The sequence below is a fragment of the Labrus bergylta genome, chromosome 22, assembly GCF_963930695.1.
Source record: "Labrus bergylta chromosome 22, fLabBer1.1, whole genome shotgun sequence".
Taxonomy (NCBI): Eukaryota; Metazoa; Chordata; class Actinopteri; order Labriformes; family Labridae; genus Labrus; species Labrus bergylta.
In genome coordinates, this window is record NC_089216.1 from 11,610,902 (window position 1) to 11,624,447 (window position 13,546).

Below are 13,546 nucleotides of genomic sequence, written 5' to 3' on the forward strand. Positions count from 1 at the left end.
TTTTAATTTAAGACAACCTCTACGAGAGAGTGTGTGTGAGAGAGAGAGAGAGAGAGAGAGAGAGAAAGAGAGAGAGAGAGAGGGAGGGAGCATGCCATAATTCATAGAAGTGGATAATGGCAAAAACATAACTTGGTTGTATGTCCAATGTAGGGCTAACTAAGTTTACAAGTGAAGCGTGTGAACAAAGACGCAGACTCCATTTAACAGATTGACGTTGTCTTCTATAAATAACTTCAACAACTGCCGCTCAATCAACAACCACAACCACATGCATTGAGTGTGCAAGAAGGGTGTCTTAGCCTCCACCCGTCACCCTCACTGCTCTGTTAATTATATGAACTAGTCATATGCCACAACCACATCTGTGTGAACTTTAAATGTGAAGTTTGTTGTTGAAAGAGTCAAATATTAATTATTAAAATGATAAAATGTGATTTTGCTCAGCAGAAAGTATGAAGTCATCATGTAGAATGTCTTCCCACAGCTTCCCCGACTGTTATAATAATACTAATAATGATTATAATAACATTATTATTATAAATAACTTTATATACCAGTAATACCACCTTAAAAAAACAAGGGTTGACAAAGGGCTTGACATACGCATATACAAACAAAGAATAAGAACCCAGACACAAAAGAACCCCTACACTAGTGTTGGGCCTCAGCCATGTGCATGGGACAAGAGACTCAGGCCTGTATCACAGTTCTCAAGCCTGACTAGAGTATTTTGGAGGGAACTGAACAAAGGGGTCTTAGCCCAGCAACCCCCCCAACAGAAACCAACGAATAGGTGTGAAAAGTGGGGGGGTGTCTGAATTCTCTATCCTCATTGGAGGAGGCCTGAGGTAAACCCACAGGCAGCTCCAGTCTTTAAAAGCAATCACCAGGCATTGCTTCCTTCTCTTCAAGTGTGGTCTGCCGACACCAGAGGATACCCTCTCCATATGATGGACTCCAGCATTCGAGACAAACCCTTTCCTGCTCTTCAAGTGTGGTCTGCCGACACCAGAGGATACCCTCTCCATATGATGGACTCCAGCATTCGAGACAAACCCTTTCCTCCTCTTCAAATGTTTTCTGCTGACACCAGAGGATACCCTCTCCAACAAGATGGACTCCAGCATTTGAGACAAAGCTTTTCCTCCTCTTGACTTACATAGGTTAAACTCCAGAGCTGAGGTTGCTCAGTATAGGTAGCTCTTCACATGCTGAATTTAAGCATCAGAGGGTTCAGCTGACTACTTCCACGGCATATTTTTAGGAGTTTTGGGCGCAATCAGATGCTATCAGGTTCGAGCAAAAAGAAGAGTTTCTTTCCTTTGATTTTTCGTAAGACGTCATTGAACGCAACTGGACCGGAGCGCTGAAGGAAGCCCACTGATCCCTGAATCCACAAGGACACATGAAGAACTCGGCTCCTGCAACCAGAAGACCCTATAGAGCAGCGCTCTGGTCGAAGATCTAAATCCAGCTACTCTCCTTCTACATCTGCCACGAAGGAAACCTGCCTGAATCTGTTGATTTAACATTCAACAGAGTGACGATCTAACCAACTTTGCAATGATCACCAGGAGTTACCCCAAGTAAGAGCTTTGGTCTGGGCAGAAATAGTTTCAAAAATAGTTATGTTTCTTTTATAACCACTGATAATTATGCATCATTGTTGACGACACGTCACATTCTGTATATTATCTGTTGTAAGCTACTGCATTTGTTTTATTGTAATGAACTGCTGTGTTCATCTATGTATGTAATGCTATGCTAGTTTACCTTCAGTCAACGGCTTTCACAATCAGAAAGACCAATGTACCCGCCGTTGAATCAAAGTCCGGCCACTGGCTTTCTGGTGTTTAAGTAACAGTTACTGAACTCAGCTCAGAGAGCTCAAACTGTTTCAAAAGGTAGCAACACGGCTTCCTTTGTTGTCCACCATTTTTGTCACCATGTGACGAAGCCACAGGGTGCATTGTCTCTCTCCACCATCTTGTTCTCTCTATCTCTCTCTCTCTCACACACATACATACACACTCATCTGCACACACACACATTTACACCTCATCCACAAGCCTTGCTTGATAATGTTTGTTGCTTAGATTAGTTTATAATAGTTATTTGTTTAATTAAGTTCATTGACTTTGGGTTGATGTTGCTTTGTTTAAATAAATCCTGTTATAATTTAAGAGAGCAGTTGTTTGTGATTACTGGTTGTATTTGCATTGTGATATAAGCTGGGTGCGAAGGCTTTGTGTACGGATTTCACGCCTTCAATTTATTAAATATAGTTATTCATTATTAATAATATTAGTAATTAAATAACTAATTTGAGATTGATTTGAGTGATATTTTGGTTATATTTACCTGATTACAGGTTGGTGCCCCAAAACGAGATTAAACATAGTTTAATGATATTTTATTTATATTATTAATAATTAAGTATAATTATTAAAGAATATAACCAAAGTTGACTTGATACAACCCCAACAAATGGTGCCCCGTGTGAGGCATTCAATAAACCAGCTTTATTGCACTGTAAATGCACAGTAATTTGAACTTTTAATCCCAAAAAAGATTTTTCTTGAGGATAAATTGTCTGTTCTTTTGAAGATTTACTTTTCTTGCTTGTTGTTTATTCAAAACAGACAGCAAGCTGTTGCTTAGTTTGTGTTGTATGTTGTTGAACATAATGATGCAGCCAGAGCGACTTTCTTAATGAACTAGTTGTTGCTTTAATCCAGAGTTTTATCCTGAAGTAATTCTTCTAAAGAAATGTATTTGTTGTGAACATTCTCATTTTAAGCAAAGCAGACATCAAGTTGTGTTGTTGTGTTTTGGTGAGTTGAGTAGTTTAATTTTTGGGTGCTCTTTGTTGTTTGAGACAACAATTTAGCCATTTTTCCAGTTGAGAGTGTAACCACATAATTGTTGCATGACCAGCTGTCCGAGAGGTGTGAGTTCCTCCCTTCCTGTGAGGACTTGAGGTGTGAATCCCCTCTCCTAGCTTCCAGGATAGACTGCAGTGATCAGTTGGGAAACCTAGATAAGATTTGCTCTGGTGTCGATCTAGCTTTGTTTAGCTTAGCGGTTTTGTTAACAGTAATCCACTTTGGTTCCATTTTATCACGTAAAATGTGTACCAAGACCCTAGGTGAGCCGGGAGCTGAGACTCCTTTTGGATCAGACGACGCAGCACTGCAAGAAACGGTTGCCAGTCTGACGCACCTCTCCTTAGAGGAGATAGCCGACCTAAATAGCTATTCAATTAGCATTTGTGACAAGAAGTTAAAGGAGCTCGTTGATCAGGCCAACCACCGAGCCAGGAAACCGAAAAGCATAATCCTGCATGTTCTTGGGCAACTCCTCCTTCTTTCCCAACGCAAGTCCTTCCTGCAGCAAACCCAGCTGCAAGTAGAAAAAGAAGCCCTGCAGAACCACATCCAATCCCTGTTGGCAGAAAATCTACACCTTCGCAGGTTTGAATCACCACATAGGGAGGGGGGTGACTTCTCAGCCCCCAGAGGCAGAGATAACACCAACCCCCCTCCTGCTACCTGCAAGTCCACACCGCATGGTCCACAGCTGAGAAGTTCCGAAACATCAGATGAATCGGTTGGCTCCTGTCTACCCAGAGATCAAAGAATGCGTATAAGGCTCATTGAATCCCTGGCGGAGGATGTAGACCGGTTTGACCCAGGTAACCCACATTTCAGCATTGATGATTACCTCAGAGAGATCAACCTGCGCCTCTGTGATCTACCTGATGCATCCACACGAGAAAAACTCAAGCTGATCTGGAAGACAACTTCCAGGAGTGTCCATGACTTCATGACTACCCTCCTGCCTGAGATCAGAGACCAGTACTCAGCACTCTGCAACGCTTTGTGCGAGGAATTCTCCACCTACACCGACCCAGTATCTGCCCCTCTTAGAGCCTTTAGTGTCTGGCACCAGAAGCATGAGGCACCGAAAGATTATTACTGGCGCCTAAAATCTGCATATTTCCAGGGACGTAATGCTCCAGGTTTGGAAGAGGACCAGACTTTCAAGTCCTTATTCCTGCACAATCTACATGGCTGTGTGCGTTACGATGTCACCATGCATTGCCGAACACATCAGCTTGGTATGCCAGAAATCAAGAAATTTGCACAGGTGGCTTGGGAAACACGCATACGTCCTGGGTTTTGGAAACACAATAGTGACCTAGCACTAGAAGGCAACAAATTGCCTGATGCTATGAATAAATCTAAGAAACCGCATCACCGGCAGAATAGACAACAGAACCAGGGGGGTGAAGGAAGGAGCCAGCCACAGGGTAGTTCCCAACCTGAAGTACTGATCACCACCAGGCCCGAACAGAACTCTTGGTATAGCCGAAGCCCCAGACAGAGGGGTAGGCATAATCAGAGTTCCCATGAACTTCCTAAGGAAGCAGGTTCTGATGGGGGAATGGAGAACATGATCCGGAGGTGTGTGACAGAGGTGATTAGACAGTTGGAAGCCTCCAGCCCTTACAAAGAACAAGGTTCTGACTCCACAGTGGGGAGGGGGGAGTAGCCTCCACTGTAAAACCCACCAAAGTCACTCAGCGTTAATGCTTTCTAGTCTCTGTTTTATGACCTGACAGTGGTAGTGAGACACATAAAATACATATACATTTACACAACTACATGCCACAGACACCGTCCCAAAGGTTTACTGCTGCCCAGGCTAGTAGTTAGCCCACAAATCTACACCTTCTCTTTCTCTCCCCCTCTTGCTTGTTTGTTTCATTTGTTTTGTTAAAGAATGCACCTTGAGTAGTAAAGCTTTGCTAATGCCTGTTTATGTTTTATGCCTAGCATTAGACATAGTTAGGCAGTCTGCCCAGACTTTGCCTCAGTGTCTGCCCAGACCAAAATGCCTCTAATATCTCTGAACTGTTAACCCTATGGACTGCTTCCCTAAGGAACTGCAAAACTGGGATGTGTCTCCATCCCAGACACATGGACTGTTTGGTCCGTGAGCTGCCCTGAAGATCGTAACCTGCATTTCGCTCTTCATGACAAGGGGGGATGTTGGGCCTCAGCCATGTGCATGGGACAAGAGACTCAGGCCTGTATCACAGTTCTCAAGCTGACTAGAGTATTTTGGAGGGAACTGAACAAAGGGGTCTTAGCCCAGCAACCCCCCAACAGAAACCAACGAATAGGTGTGAAAAGTGGGGGGGTGTCTGAATTCTCTATCCTCATTGGAGGAGGCCTGAGGTAAACCCACAGGCAGCTCCAGTCTTTAAAAGCAATCACCAGGCATTGCTTCCTTCTCTTCAAGTGTGGTCTGCCGACACCAGAGGATACCCTCTCCATATGATGGACTCCAGCTTTCGAGACAAACCCTTTCCTGCTCTTCAAGTGTGGTCTGCCGACACCAGAGGATACCCTCTCCATATGATGGACTCCAGCATTCGAGACAAACCCTTTCCTCCTCTTCAAGTGTTGTCTGCTGACACCAGAGGATACCCTCTCCAACAAGATGGATTCCAGCATTTGAGACAAAGCCTTTCCTCCTCTTGACTTACATAGGTTAAACTCCAGAGCTGAGGTTGCTCAGTATAGGTAGCTCTTCACATGCTGAATTCAAGCATCAGAGGGTTCAGCTGACTACTTCCACGGCATATTTTTAGGAGTTTTGGGCGCAATCAGATGCTATCAGGTTCGAGCAAAAAGAAGAGTTTCTTTCCTTTGATTTTTCGTAAGACGTCATTGAACGCAACTGGACAGGAGCGCTGAAGGAAGCCCACTGATCCCTGAATCCACAAGGACACATGAAGAACTCGGCTCCTGCAACCAGAAGACCCTATAGAACAGCGCTCTGGTCGAAGATCTGAATCCAGCTACTCTCCTCCTACATCTGCCACGAAGGAAACCTGCCTGAATCTGTTGATTTAACATTCAACAGAGTGACGATCTAACCAACTTTGCAACGATCACCAGGAGTTACCCCAAGTAAGAGCTTTGGTCTGGGCAGAAATAGTTTCAGAAATAGTTATGTTTCTTTTATAACCACTGATAATTATGCATCATTGTTGACGACACGTCACATTCTGTATATTATCTGTTGTAAGCTACTGCATTTGTTTTATTGTAATGAACTGTTGTGTTCATCTATGTATGTAATGCTATGCTAGTTTACCTTCAGTCAACGGCTTTCACAATCAGAAAGACCAGTGTACCCGCCGTTGAATCAAAGTCCGGCCACTGGCTTTCTGGTGTTTAAGTAACAGTTACTGAATTTAGCTCAGAGAGCTCAAACTGTTTCAAAAGGTAGCAACACGGCTTCCTTTGTTGTCCACCATTTTTGTCACCATGTGACGAAGCCACAGGGTGCATTGTCTCTCTCCACCATCTTGTTCTCTCTATCTCTCTCTCTCTCTCACACATCTACATACACACTCATCTGCACACACACACATTTACACCTCATCCACAAGCCTTGCTTGATAATGTTTGTTGCTTAGATTAGTTCATTGATTTTGGGTTGATGTTGCTTTGTTTAAATAAATCCTGTTATAATTTAAGAGAGCAGTTGTTTGTGATTACTGGTTGTATTTGCATTGTGATATAAGCTGGGTGCGAAGGCTTTGTGTACGGATTTCACGCCTTCAATTTATTAAATATAGTTATTCATTATTAATAATATTAGTAATTAAATAACTAATGTGAGACTGATTTGAGTGATATTTTGGTTATATTTACCTGATTGCAGGTTGGTGCCCCAAAACGAGATTAAACATAGTTTAATGATATTTTATTTATATTATTAATAATTAAGTATAATTATTAAAGAATATAACCAAAGTTGACTTGATACAACCCCAACACTAGCACCTCTGGTGAAATCTGTTGCACACTTAACACTTGGGACAAAAAGAAGATAAAGTTAATAGTCATTAGGCAACTTTACATTTATCTTAACTGTCATATTCCTGCAATTGGAAAATCTCTTTCAGAAAACAAGGACAAGTGATAAAGAGAATATTTAGGTACTGTACATATAGTTTCCTTAGCAACACATTTGGCTAGAAGAGTGACTCTATAGTCAAAGACATAAAAAGCTATGCAGCCAGGAGTACCAGTGTTCAGGCTCTTGCTGCAATGAGGTTGCTAATGCTAAATGCTAATATTTGGTCCCTGCAGAATACATTGCCTGGACATCTCCCAGAATTACTTATTATGGACAGCAAATGTTTTGATCTCGGGTGATGTTGATGCTCTTTACATGATCTAAGCACCTTCCTCCACTTGGGCATTGATGAATGAGCATGGTATAGTTGGTTGGAAGGATTTGGTCCTCAGATGTACTTGCTTATAGAACAGGACTTATGTCCTTAATTATTTGGCTCTGACCATTATTTGACACCCATTTCATAAAAAAAACTCACCCTACTCAAATATGCGTTTAACTTCATTTGACAGTGATAACGTTAATCTGGAATTTACAACATATTGCCCCCCAGCGCATTAGGGGGGTAGATCTGTGAGGAGGTGCCCCCTCTAATTCTTTTTTATAATTTATGTTCGTGCTTACATTTCAATGCCATCTACTATACAGATGCATAATACTGCTTCACTTTTTTGGCACAAATTTCACATTTCATGAAGGCTTCTTTCCCATCTGGAGAAACATTGTATATTAAGACACTTGTTGACACTTCCTTTTTCGCTATTGAGATTGCTAATTAAATAGTTTCTAGCGCAGTGGAGAGTAATCACACACCACCTCGCCTTCTTCTAGAATAAGTTTAAGCTTTTAAGTTATTCAAGTTTACAAGGCTTGAGCTGCACCCAAGAAGAACCGTCCTTATTTGTCCTCTGAAACTGTAACCGGGAAAGGAATAGGACTCAAAATAGAGAATACAAAAAAAATATTCAGGCTATGGTTTTGATTTTAGTTTTACTTCACAAGTACTGCCGAACAGAAAGTGGAACGAGTTTAAAAACTTTTAAATCTTTGCAAATTCCTTCGGGCAAAAATGTAGGAATGCATGATACACTTTAATGTCAACAACTCTACAGGTGCACCCTATAATGACCTAGGCTAATTAAACACCTGAGGCAAATTGCCTGAAAGCATTGCCATTACAAACACAATAAGAACAAAGGCAGTTGCTTTATAGTTTGCTGATTAAAAACTCCTCACTGTAATATCAATTCAAACATAAGGAGAGTTTCATACACATACTGATATTATTTATAAATGATTCACTGTCTAAAGGACTGAGAAGTTAGAAATGTCCAGCATATACCGAAGAGCTTCATATGAAAGGAATAATGCCACTCAGTTGAAAATGTATCCGTTTTTTACAGATTCTGCAAATGCAAATACGTTATTTATTTTCACAGAAATCTATAATCTGCAGTGTGTGATCAGATTTTGGTATCGGAAATGGTCAGTTTCGAGTATCGTCCACTGGTGTTTAGGGGGATTGTTTGTGTTCTGACAAACAATCAATTCATAGAGCAAAAGGCTGAATGTATCAGCCAATATTTAATCCCAAAATCCATCGACTTGACAAACCCAGGCATGCCTAGTGACCATGCCTTACATAAAACCAGCTTCATATTCCATTGCCCACACGCTACATGTGTAAAAAGAAACATTCTTATGTAAAAACAGCATAAAATAGTCTCAGGAAAGTAGAATATCTTGAGTTAATGTTTTGAAATACAAACCAAATGATAAGCAGTGTTGTATAGGCTAACTTTCATATTTAGTCTGACCCAAATTTTGTCAAGACAATCCATAGATTTCTGGTCATCACAGCTTTATTGCCCCTTTTTTGTATCATATAATTTTAAGGAAATGTTTACAAAGTGTCACAGTTGGGTTTTCCTTCTCTCTTAACATTGATAACTTGTGGCCACTCCATATTTATTTGAATGTCACACATTCTTACTTTAAGACATTTGACTAATCACTTTCTATTTTTGGCATGTAAAAAATAATTCTATTACGATTATTTAATTAAAGATAAACAATCAAGTCGTCCTTACTTTTCATCCCCATAGGGTGTCCCTGACATGATCTACTGCTTTTCAATCAATTACGGTCAGCAAAACAGGTTTGGTAAAAAATATCAAAAATACGACAACTGGGAGTGACAGTTTATTTGGCTATTCGATTGTTCTTTAGCTATTGTGAGAAATGTGTGAATAAAACTTGAGCTCATCATGGTAGGCGTTATTTTTTTTAGCCATAAATCTAAAACACTTAGCTTTTTATTTAGTTATCCGAAGTTCTCACTTCTAAAACCACATGTGTGATCGTAGAGAGAAGCCTTATCAGATTCTAGAAAGAAGTTAAATGTATTGGTTCATAAAATATGAATCAAGTTGCAGAGTACTCATATTTAGAAAATATATAGATTTGTGTAACTGTGAACTTAGGACACAGCTGCTTTCAAGCTAATATATCCCAAGGAGGATGCATGCTGTGTAATATTATGCAAAATAAAGATACTGTACGCTGATTTGGCTATGTATTGATTTGGAAGACCCCTGTAGTTTTATCTGATGTCCAATCTCTTTGATCATCTTTTTTCTGTACATGTGCAAGTTGTGTTCTCTGACAAAAAAATCAGTCAGTTGCGTAGCTGTGTATCAAAAATACCTCCCCCCAAAGTATTTATTGCTCTTGATATATCCTGCAAGGTGTTTTGCACACATTACAACCTTTTTATACAATATATCAAGTGTTTGTTAATGATAACCAAATGATCTGTAAACTTTTAAGAAATCCTTTATAGAACATCTATAGACAATACATAGATAAACACAGAAAAAAAGAATAAGTGAAGATTATAAAGGGTTGTAGCTTTTCAAATATGATTTAATTGATTCCTTTTATATTCTTTATTGCATCCCTGGTTCACACACACACACACACACACACACACACACACACACACACACACACACAAACACACACACACACACACACACACACACACACACACACACACACTGGTGGGGTTGATGGAAATACGCAGGATGTGAAAAGGTGTGGAGCTGAAACCTTGGCACTGTTCAGAGAGTCACAGAGATCAGACAAACAGCAAACTCAGAGAACTTGAGAGATTAGATTTTAAAATTTGACTACAGTGGATGATTGATCTTGATGGAATCTGGTTTGTTTAGTACTCTTAGAGTAAACACTCATCAGCTGATCACCTGAGAGGGAGAGAGGAAGTGACTTGAATTGATGATGTATTGAATTAATGAATGTATGAATGAGCATGAAACCGTCTTCCTGCATGAAAATAACAGTGAGCTTCATTATGTCATATATTATCCAGCTTTCTTACAATGGACCTAAAGAAGCTACACTGAACACACAAATAAATGAAATAGAATCAATGGGTAAATGAAGAAATTCACAATGGTTAGTGGTATATCAGATCACCACTGGGAAAGCGACTGGCAGGATCCCAGCTAGATTGTTCCCACAACATTGGCAAACATTCCCTACAAGTTCTGTAAATGTATTAAAGATCAAAGAACATTACTCTAACCCTATACTCTACATCAAATGATTTGTAAACCTTTAAGAGATGGTTTATAAAACATCTATCAACATTAAATAGATAAACACATAAGTATGAAAAAATGTGCAATTGCTAGAAAAAAGAAGTGAGGATTATAAAGGGTCGCAGCTGAACTTAAGTCTTGGCTGAAAGGTATGCATCATAACAATAAACACATGACAACAGAACAGCAACAATTATAGTGGATAACACTTGGAAGTGAACTGTTGTGAACAAATGTGATTAAATTGATTCCTTTTATATTCTTTATTACATCCCTGGTTCAGGAGATGTCTTGCAAACAAAAATATCAAAATGTGTTCCAAAATATTACCATGTTTATCCATAGGGGGAGCCATAAGTCTTTAAAAAATCTTATCAGTTTCATTTTACTCAGAAACTCTCTATCGGGGAAGGCAATTTGATCACATTTTGTTTGGATTATGACATGTTTTAGATAGACTGCTCCTTTTCATATAGGCTCTTACCTTTTAATACCCTTAGGGGATACATTACAGATTGTTTTTGGCATCCCTAAAAAGTGTGGAAAAAGATAAATGTGCAATGTCTTTGATGATTAGACTCCATTCATGGATGTTTTCATGTACTCTAATATAAGGCGTAGTGAGACAAACAGCAGGATATGATCTCTCAAAGCAAATTTTTTTAAAGTTTGGGTTTTGTTTTATTGTTGCTCTTTTTCCATATACAAATGATAGGCCATAGTGCATAATACTTAGTTTTTGTATACACAGAATACAGGCCTTTAAGTGAACATTTCATAACATTTGATAACTTCACATTCTAATATATTATAGGCTATTATAGTTGATCAAATGTACGTCTAACTTGCAACTATAAGGCCCTGTACTACAGACAAGAGGATACTAGTCAAACAGGTCCACATTTATTTCACAATTTATTGTTTAACCTGTTGTTTCCTGTTGTTTATCTAAGATAATCTTGACTTCCCTAAAAATGCCCTCTACTGTATCTAACCACTTGTTTACTTTGGGAAGTTCTGTTTTTTCCAGCTTCTTGTTATTCGCTTTAATGCAGCTATCCTCAGAATCCAAAAAAAGATATAATCCATTTTTAGACCTTTGGGACTTTCTCTTTTTCTTGGCACAGTTCATTACTTAGCTTATGTTCCATTTCATTAAAGGCAGAGTGTGTGACATTTCACACATAAATAAAGCAGAAATCCAGAATATCCTCTGTAAATATCTCTCTCATGACCATCTATAATGAGAGATGGTACACGCGAGTCCCTCTGTCTGTGATGTTGTCTGAGCCGTATTTACATCATGAAGAAGAATAATATACTGTACTCCATACTTATTTGAATGTCACACATTCTTCCTTTAAGACATTTGACTAATAACTTTCTATTTTTAGCATGTAAAAAATACAAAGTTATTTTCTGCATTACTTTCTGTTTTGTTTTTTGGGTAAATCACTCTTTAAACTTTAAATAAATATATTGTATTGCTCCCTGTAAATGTGAGCAAAATAATCATTGTAATATTTCTTGAGCAAAATGTGATTCTGCAGTCTTTTACATCATTACCTGAACACTCTCTTGTCACTCTTTACATGTCTTTGAATTCAAGTTTTCCTTTAAATATCGATTAAATCCCATCATAGAGGTAAAATAAGAACGTTATTACTGTTAAAATTAACAATACAAACAAAAAATACTTTTTAACTTGTAATTCATGTTCTAAAGGACATCTTTTACTATGCAAAAGTGAGTTTATTGGTTAGATTATTGAATTAAAGATAAACAATCAAGTCGTCCTTTCCTGGTGGATTATATACACTAATGAGATATGTTGTTTGTCGATATCCCCAATTAAAACAAATACTTCCCTTCTTTATATCTGATGCAAAATAGGAGATGATTAATTAATAGATGATTTTGACTAAGAACTGCCACTCCTTTTTTAGCTGATGTGTGGATGGATAAAAAATACTTGCACAGAGGCATTTTTCTTCCAAATTTTGCATATTCTACTATGCTTAAATGTGGTTTTTGCAAGAAAAAGTACATGAATCTTCCCTCTTTCTTAAGTTTTTGACGTATCCGCTCCCCTTTTTATTGGAGACCAGTTTTCCTTGTGTACACACATCCAAAGGCTTAAATAAAATTTGCCCCTTTGTTTGAAATGTTCAATACAAAGCTGCCTTGCCTTGCCATTCCTGTTGTTAAAAAAAGACTGCTCCTTCAGCATATTCACTTGAACTTATCAGTACAATTCATTGAGTAGGATGTTCTTGAAGCATCTATAAATAAATGAAGCTCAAGTTTTCTTGGAATCTGATCAAGACCTTGACTTCAGACAAGAACAGGTCTTTAAAAAGATAGCATCTGTGCCCTGAGGCTGTCTTAAAGAGCAACAGTCACCCAGTCAAAGGTATGGTATGTAGGCCAAACCCTTCTTAAACATTCAATCATTGTTGGATAAACATGTCATATTATTAGAGTAAGCAAAAACAATCAAAAGGCCTTCCGAGAAAAAAGAAAAAGAGAAACAACCAGTGGTTGAAATAACAGGCAATTAAAGTACTACGGAATACAGCTCTTAAATACACATTAAGAACACAAAGAATCAAAACACTCTTTTTCTGTTTACTCAATTACATTCAAGCTATAAATCAGTTTGATCTCCTATTTCTGAAAAAGGCCTGAGTACCAGGTAGGTTAAAGCTGTGCTCCCGGCAGCACAAGCACTGACTCCATGGTCATAGTATTTTAGTTCCTAGGACACTGTTTAGAGGAACCTATTTAACTCTTGCTTTAGAGTAGGAACTCTCCCAGCACAAGAAGGACTTTGAGTAATGTAAGTGCATTGTGATTTGTCCATATGACAGTTTACATTGATTAGTCGAATACAGGAGCAAATTTTTAACTGACATTTTTAAATCCCACTGTAAACAAATAACAGACGGTAAAAGCTTTTAAAATAATTTTATGACCCAAAA